This window comes from Syngnathoides biaculeatus, chromosome 1 (genome assembly GCF_019802595.1).
Source record: "Syngnathoides biaculeatus isolate LvHL_M chromosome 1, ASM1980259v1, whole genome shotgun sequence".
Classification (NCBI taxonomy): Eukaryota; Metazoa; Chordata; class Actinopteri; order Syngnathiformes; family Syngnathidae; genus Syngnathoides; species Syngnathoides biaculeatus.
This window is the reverse complement of record NC_084640.1, coordinates 3437713-3446558: the sequence shown is the minus strand read 5'-3', so window position 1 is coordinate 3446558 and position 8846 is coordinate 3437713. Positions and strand designations below refer to the sequence as shown.

General features: G+C 41.9%; 1 protein-coding gene across 1 annotated transcript in view; it reads right to left on the bottom strand.

The window, feature by feature from the left end:
• Positions 1-719: 719 nt before the first annotated feature.
• gatad2b (GATA zinc finger domain containing 2B) overlaps positions 720-8846 on the bottom strand; it is a 78036-nt gene continuing 69909 nt past the window's right edge. The window contains exon 13 of the transcript XR_009796378.1: positions 720-1368. The gene's annotated coding sequence lies outside the window, so the exon portion shown is untranslated. The remainder of the gene's footprint in view (positions 1369-8846) is intronic.

The following is an 8846-nucleotide window of genomic DNA, read 5'->3' as shown; positions in this document are numbered from 1 at the left end:
GCGACAAGTTGTCAACACGGTGACTTCCGTTGACAATTTACGGCTGTTTTAGACGCCAGACGGATCGCTATTTTTTAAAAATAAAGATAATTTTTTTAGGTAGAATTTTGGCGGTAGAGGTCCTCCCTTTGATTTTTTTTTTTAAAATTTAAGGCCTTTTTAGGGGCTTGACCGGTTTTCGCGGATCTTTAAGGACTTTCAGGAGCCCCTAAATGCACCTTTGAAAATTTTGGGTTTTTAGGGACTTTTAGGGCGCGTGCGAACCCTGTTTGGGGTTGCACAAGTCTCAAAATACAAAGTAATCAAGATAAAAGGCCCACCCAACTGAAGCTGAATGCAGCGTTCATCTTGAACGTGCGCATACGTGCAAAAGGCCCGCGTGCCTTCGAGGGAGCGCGCTGTCAACAGTGCAGAATGTCTCGTCCTACCTTCCACAAACAGACTGCAAAAACACGTTTCACCTTGCGCAAAGGACAACCTCCACTTGACCTCAGTTGTTGCCCCCCCCCCAAAAAAAACAACTTCATGTGTAGTGATGCCAGAATGCAGTACATTTCAAAACATTGTTTCCACTGAGAATAGGCTTAAACAAAACATTAAAAATAATAAATAGATGAAAAACAATGAACATTTCAGAAAAAAATCAATTATTAGCAAGATAATGTTGAATTGGGCTCATTACTTTTTGACTAACTCTCATGTGACATACTGTAAGGTTTGTTTTTAAAATATATAAAAAACAAATCAACATTTAATTGATTTTTTTCCCCCAAACCAGATTAAAATAAAATGTAATAAAAGTGCAATGGCTAGAAAATGTAGTCCTGAGTGCGTCTTCAGAATTGTAAACTTTATCCCCCAAATATAAAATTTAAAGCAGCTCTGCTGACTAGTGGTGACATCACAGCATTGTGCTAAATAAGCAAAAATAAAAGTACGCTATCGGAATTGCTGCTGTTACAATGAAAAGTGCTTCGCAATAAATGGATCAAGGTGTCCATCAACCAGAGATTAGTCCATCCAACCATTTTCTGCGCTGCTTATCCTCATAAGGGTCGCAGGAGTGCTGGAGTCTATCCCAGCTGTCAACGTGCCAGAGGCAGGCTACACCCTGAACTGGTAAGCAGAACATATCTGATCACACAGTGCACATTGACTAAAATCTGGAAATGAACTGTAAGAGCTTCTTTAGTAATTGGGATGAATTAGAAAAACCAAAAACAATTGAGCAAACACAAAGGCAGCTTTCTGTGAATGTCTTGTGATTGAGTCGGAAGTCCCTTTCCTGCTGTATGGCTCTGCAGCAACTTGTATCTCCATGTCCATAAATGCACACGGTCGTCCTGCTGCGGCGTCCTTGACACAGACCTGCGGGTAAACAACCAAAGAACTTCACGTCCCAAGCCACACCTTCTTGTAACACATTGTTTTGTAGTAACCTGAATCTCAGAACCATTCGTGACAGACACGTCGGCTATTGCGTAATGCGTTTTCCTCACTGAGCCGAGGATTCGAGTATGATAGCTCCTGTCATGTCCCAAAAATGATGGCAAAACAATGCCATCCACGGCTTGTAAAAGCAAAATGAAGTCGAAGATCATCTAGTAATAGTCATCTAATAGTAATAGTAGTACTAGTTTCTATTAGTTTGTTATATGCATAGATGTAAACTTGCACAATTTAACGATATTCAATGCAAGTGCTGTCACATTTTATTTTAATATTACATGTGGTGTAAAACTGAATGCAGCCCTATGGGGGCACAAACCAGTGCAATCCGTAGGCCGGTCCCAAGCCCGGATAAATGCAGAGGGTTGCGTCAGGAAGGGCATCCGGCGTAAAAACTGTGCCAAACAAATATGAGCGTTCATCTAAAGAATCCCATACCGGATCGTTCGTGGCCCGGGTTAACAACGCCCGCCCCCGGCACTGCTATCCTGCAGGGCGTCGGTGGAAATTCAGCTACTGTGGGTCGAAGACAAAGAAGAGGAGGAAACCGGATCCAGCGTCAGAAGAAAAAGAGGAATGCACAGAGCCTACAACTGAGTGTAGGGACTTTGAATGTTGGGACTATGACAGGAAAAGCACAGGAGTTGGTTGACATGATGATTAGGAGAAAGGTTGATATTCTGTGCATCCAGACAGCAGGTGGAAAGGTAGTAAGGCTAGAAGTTTGGGAGCAGGGTTTAAATTATTCTACCACGGAGTAGATGGGAAGAGAAATGGAGTAGGGGTTATTTTAAAGGAAGAGCTGGCTAAGAATGTCTTGGAGGTGAAAAGAGTATCAGATCGGTGATGAGACTAAAATTTGAAATTGAGGGTGTTATGTATAATGTGGTTAGCGGCTATGCACCACAGGTAGGATGTGACCTAGAGTTGAAAGAGAAATTCTGGAAGGAACTAGATGAAGTAGTTCTGAGCATCCCAGACAGCGAGAGAGTTGTGATTGGTGCAGATTGTAATGGACATATTGGTAAAGGAAACAGGGGCGATGAAGAAGTGATGGGTAAGTACGGCATCCAGGAAAGGAACTTTGAAGGGCAGATGGTGGTGGACTTTGCAAAAAGGATGGAGATGGCTGTAGTGAACACTTATTTCCAGAAGAGGGAGGAACATATAGTGACCTACAAGAGCGGAGGTCGAACCACGCAGGTAGATTATATTTTGTGCAGACGATGTAATCTGAAGGAGGTTACTGACTGTAAAGTAGTGGTAGGGGAGAGTGTAGCTCGACAGCATAGGATGGTAGTATGTAGGATGATTCTGGTGGTGGGTAGGAAGATTAAGAAGACAAAGGTAGAGCAGAGAACCATGTGGTGGAAGCTGAGAAAAGAAGAATGTTGTGCGGCCTTCCGGAAAGAGGTGAGACAGGCTCTCGATGGACAACCGAAGCTCCCGGAAGACTGGACGACGACAGCCAAGGTGATCAGAGAGACAGGCAGGAGAGTACTTGGTGTGTCATCTGGTAGGAAAGGGGAGAAGGAGACTTGGTGGTGGAACCCCAAAATACAGGGAGTCATACAAGGAAAGAGATTAGCGAAGAAGAAGTGGGATACTGAGAGGACTGAGGAGAGGCGAAAGGAGTACATCGAGATGCGACGTAGGGCAAAGGAAGAGGTGGCAAAGGCTAAACAAGAGGCATATGAAGACATGTACACCAGGTTGGACACGAAAGAAGGAGAAAAGGATCTCTACAGGTTGGCCAGACAGAGGGATAGAGATGGGAAGGATGTGCAGCAGGTAAGGGTGATTAAGGATAGAGATGGAAATGTGTTGACTGGTGCCGGTAGTGTGCTAAATAGATGGAAAGAATACTTTGAGAAGTTGATGAATGAAGAAAATGAGAGAGAAGGAAGAGTTGAAGAGGCAAGAGTGAAGGGCCAGGAAGTGGAAATGATTACTAAGGGGGAAGTCAGAAAGGCACTACAAAGGATGAAAAATGGAAAGGCAGTTGGCAGTTGACATACCGGTAGAGGTATGGAAGCAATTTGGAGAGATGGCTGTGGAGTTTTTGACCAACTTATTCAACAGAATACTAGCGGGCGAAAAGATGCCTGAAGAATGGAGGAAAAGTGTTCTAGTTCCCATTTTTAAGAACAAAGGGGATGTTCAGAGCTGTGGGAACTATAGAGGAATAATGTTGATGAGCCACACAATTAAGTTATGGGAAAGAGTAGTGGAGGCTAGACTCAGGACAGAAGTAAGTATCTGCGAGCAACAGTATGGTTTCATGCCTAGAAAGAGTACCACAGATGCATTATTTGCCTTGAGGATGCTCGTGGAAAAGTACAGAGAAGGTCAGAAGGAGCTACATTGTGTCTTTGTGGATCTAGAGAAAGCCTATGACAGAGTACCAAGAGAGGAACTGTGGTACTGCATGCGTAAGTGTGGTGTGGCAGAGAAGTATGTTAAAATAGTACAGGACATGTATGATGGCAGCAGAACAATGGTGAGGTGTGCCTTAGGTGTGACAGAGGAATTTAAGGTGGAGGTGGGACTGCATCAGGGATCAGCTCTGAGCCCCTTCCTGTTTGCAGTGGTAATGGATAGGCTGACAGATGAGGTTAGACTGGAATCCCCTTGGACCATAATGTTCGCAGATGATATTGTCCTATGCAGTGAAAGCAGGGAGCATGCAGAGGAACAATTGGAAAGATGGAGACATGCACTGGAAAGGAGAGGAATGAAGATTAGCCGAAGTAAAACACAATATATGTGTGTGAATGAGAAAAGTAGAGGGGGAAGAGTGAGGCTCCAGGGAGAAGAGATTTCGAGGGTGGACGACTTCAAATACTTGGGGTCAACAATACAGAGCAATGGAGAGTGTGGTCAGGAAGTGAAGAAACGGGTCCAAGCAGGTTGGAACAGCTGGCGAAAGGTGTCTGGTGTGTTATGTGACAGAAGAGTGTCTGCTAGGATGAAGGGCAAAGTTTACAAAACAGTGGTGAGGCCGGCCATGATGTACGGATTAGAGACGGTGGCACTGAAGAAACAACAGGAAGGTGAACTGGAGGTGGCAGAAATGAAGATGTTGAGGTTCTCGCTCGGAGTGACCAGGTTGGATAGGATTAGAAATTAGCTCATTAGAGGGACAGCCAAAGTTGGAAGTTTTGGAGACAAGATTCGAGAGAGCAGACTTCGATGGTTTGGACATGTTCAGAGGCGAGAGAGTGAGTATATTGGTAGAAGGATGCTGAGGATGGAGCTCCCAGGCAAAAGAGCGAGAGGAAGACCAAAGAGATGGTTTATGGATGTGGTGAGGGAAGACATGAGGGCAGTTGGGGTTACAGAGGAAGATGCAGGAGATAGGCTAAGATGGCAAAAGATGACACGCTGTGGCGACCCCTAACGGGACAAGCCGAAAGGAAAAGAAGAAGATATGGTGTAAAACTGAACTATATTGTACTGACCAAAGTATTGAAATACATCGTCATCCACTTCTTTAATCAAAATGATCATGTTTGTGAATACTAGATGTGCCCCTCCCCTGAAAATGGTTATAATTGCTTATATAAACTGTTTAAACCCTAACCATACCCCAAACAATGATTTCATTGGCACGTGCACACAGACCCCAAGTGGGGCTCAAGCACTGGCCCTTTTACCCTGTAAGAAAAAGCTGTCCTTGATGTTTTGCTCACTTTTTTCCCATCATCAATACTTTAAAAGAAAAATACCCTCTCTGTCATTGATTCCACTCTTTTTTGATATTTGAGGGGCATTTATTTGAGTCGTTAGGAGTACTGTAATTTGTAATGTAACTGTAACTCCCACCTTTACTTATTCAGTTAATCAGAGGCAATTTAAATGATGGCAGGTGTTTGCTAACACCCATTAAACATCTGTTTGAAAGTGATTGTTTGAACACAACTTGATCCCCACTTATAAGAGGATGCATCAATGCAATCTCAGTTGTTTTTTTTTTTTCTGTACATGCCTGGATTTCAATACGCTTTAAGATAACTTCAAACGTATTTTCCGTACCCGTTACCGGGGAGCCACTTCCAAATAATATCATGCCTGTCTCTTCAACGGCGGCTGTTCATACACAAAAGTAGTTATACAACAACATTGTGTATAATGGTGCGTAGAGCAAGGTGAGGTCAAGGGTCATTATGTAACAGTCCGCAACAGGCCCAGTGAAGACTGCAAAGCTGCAGCAGCGCTCTATAGAGGAAAGGAACCAGATTTGGATACTTCAACGTAAGTCAAAATGGATGCCACACATACAAAGTGATTTCTCAAACGTTACAATATACTATTATGATGATTTTTAAACAACAATAAATGGAATATGAAAACTTATGATTGTCTTATACATATACAGTATTACCAACGTTATTCTTTTTCTATCAAATGAGAATTTGTCTGTCAGACAATATGTACAACAATGGCTCGAACACAAAAGTGGGTTCCTTTGCTTACTTCATACCAAGGTCATTGAAATTCAGGCCGTAATTATTTCTCTCTTCCTTTTTGCTACTGAGAACCTTTTTCTCTGCTTGCATGAGTGTCACATCTTTTTAATCTGGATGGAAGTTGACCTATTCGAATGCAGTTTAGGTTTCAAGAAATGAGCCAAATCACTGGAGGGGAAGCTAGAATACTGATGAATGACGTACGTAAGGAAGTTGCTTTGTCCCAACACTATTTAGGTACATCTTCCACCAAGACGACCGGAGTTTGCGGAGGTCCTGGTCCAATGAAGACACGTCGCTGTCGTGCACAGGAAACGTTGCTGACAGCAGCGGAAGTACGAGTCGCATTTCTTCTTTTAAGAAGCTGATGTCAGTTCAAAATGGAAGCGTTTCGTCTCGATGTTTCCTGATCAGAGACAACCGTCGAGTTCCGTGCAGATGTCCTGCTGGACTGTCGAGTGCAGACGTTTGGTCAGAATGAAAAATCTCAATTTGGATCAGCACCAAATTGCAATGCGGGATCTACACACGCCAACATCTTGTCAAACAAATGCATTTTCCGTCCATCGATTTTCCACTGCTTATCTGCCTGCTGAGTCGAGGCAGAACCACAAAGCGACATATGTGCTGTGGCAAGATAAACTGCTAAGAAAACACAGCGAGGCATGATTGATTTTTCTTGTTTTGCTAGAGTCAGTGGAGTGTACGAAGGAGACCGAGGGTGATAACACATTGAAATTCCATCCAGATGAGGTGGATGATATTCCTAGAGAGTTGGAACATGTTCACCCGCGAAGTCAACCTGAAACATTTGTTGCAAGCAAAAGCCAAATATGTGCACAGGTCACTCAATTCTGCTCACAACACCGACCATACAGTTACTTCCACTCTAATAGACCACTGTCGGCTCTAATAATAATGTTCTTTATTTAGGAATGCTGAGAGCCAACGAGCAACTTAAGAAGTCCAACCCCACCCCTGCATTTAAAAAAAAAAAAAAAAGACAGGACATGTCTTTTTAATGCTGGAGGGATTTGCTCCAGCCTGACACCTCCTGGAAAGTAAGGAAATACAGCTTTTTCCAAAAGAGTCATGCGGTAGAGGAGAAACATATCTATTTTTTTTTTTTTTGCTTTTTTGGGAGGTAAATTCAGTTTTTTCTTTTTTAGGTTATAGTATTTTTTTCTCATCTCATTCTGCAATCCGCCCACTGTATTCTGCTTTGTTGTTTTAATGACCCTTTTCAGAGCAGCTATTTTGGCATGAGAAGAGAAGACATTTAATAATTACGTGGGTGTTTCCATCACTTACGTCACTGTGACATCAATAAAACCGTCCACCACTCATAATAAGAGTGGCTACACCCTTCTGTTCAAACACTGCAAAGGAGCTTTAAGGACACACTCAAAAGGAAGAAACTATAAACATGCATTATGATCCTCAATGTATTTCTCATTTGAATTTCCTACCACTCCCCAAAAACTTGAATGAATTAGAGACTCTAAATTGGCCGTAAGTGTGATTGTGAGTGTTACTTGTCTTGTTTCTGTGACTTGCGGTTGGCTCGCAACCAGTTCAGGGTGAACCCCGTCTCCTGCCCGACGATACCTGGGATAGGCTCCAACACCCCGCGACCCATGTGAGGATAAGTGGCTCAGAAAATGGATGGATATTTTGAATTCAAATGTAATCAAATGTATTCATTTATTTTTATTGCAAGCCTCCACTCTTTCAGCTTCTGTTTCCAATGCAACTTCAAATCTGCAACTTTACAACTTTTTTTGAATGTACAGATTTTTTTTCGTCTGTCGCTGTAACATGATTTGTCTTACGATATCATTCTCCTAACTTTACAGACTTTTTACACCTCTGGTAGAATTGTGACTTTTTTTCTTATATTGATTTATTTTGTAACATTAGGAGGCGCTTGTGCAAAATTCATGGTTCAATCAGTCACAGCAACTCATCCAGGTCATAAAGGTGAAAAGCAGCCCCAGACCATACCACTTCTATGCTCTTTTTCCAGAAATGCCGTTAGATTTTCCACCAAAAGTAACGAGACACAGACCTTCCAAAAAGTTACAATATACTCTAATACTTTGTGCACTTAGTTTTTGGCTCACAGTTTGACATTGGAGGAGGTCTTGGCTGCATAGATCATTGCAGTTTTGCTAAAACAACTCAAGACGTTTCTATTGTGAAGACCAACTGCAGTTAATACAAATGAAAGTGTAAAGAAACAACCGTTTGTGCCAATGGGACTTTTAAGTCACACTTGGAAGCAAATTGTTTCAATCTTTATTAAACATAGCTTGCAAGATAAATATTACAAAGTTATTTCCTCCAAAATTAGCTTATTTTTTTTCAATCAATGCATAATTGTCAATCAACTGGCAGTAATCAAACAGCATTATTTTCATTGACTTTTTTTTTGAGACCGTTAAATATCAAGTATGTGCAAAAGGTCAGGATTGATGTAAGCAAACAAACGAAAAAGGACGTACATTAGCCTCTGCTTCATTTCATCATTTGTGTCTTGCGTCCCCAGATGTTTTGCGCCAATGCGTACATGAAGGAAGTGCTTGAAAGTAAATAAAAAATGACTTTGCAACCAAATATTGACAATAATACCAGAAGAGAACGCCAATTGCTGCTGTTGGCAATAAAAGTGAACATGGGTTTAAAATCGGGTCAACATTTACAGCACAGAGATTGTTTTTGATTTACGTTTTAGCACAGACTCCATCCTATCGTGCAAACTTCTTTTTGCAAGTGAAAACAAGGTCTTAAGTTTTAGCGGCACTTTTGAAAGCCAGCAGGTTCTTATTAGGGTGCTTTGGCACATTTACGACAAATCTTTACCATTTTTAAAATATTTTCAAGGAAGATTGTTAGCGGCTTTGTTTTGTTAAAGGGATTAAAGAAAAA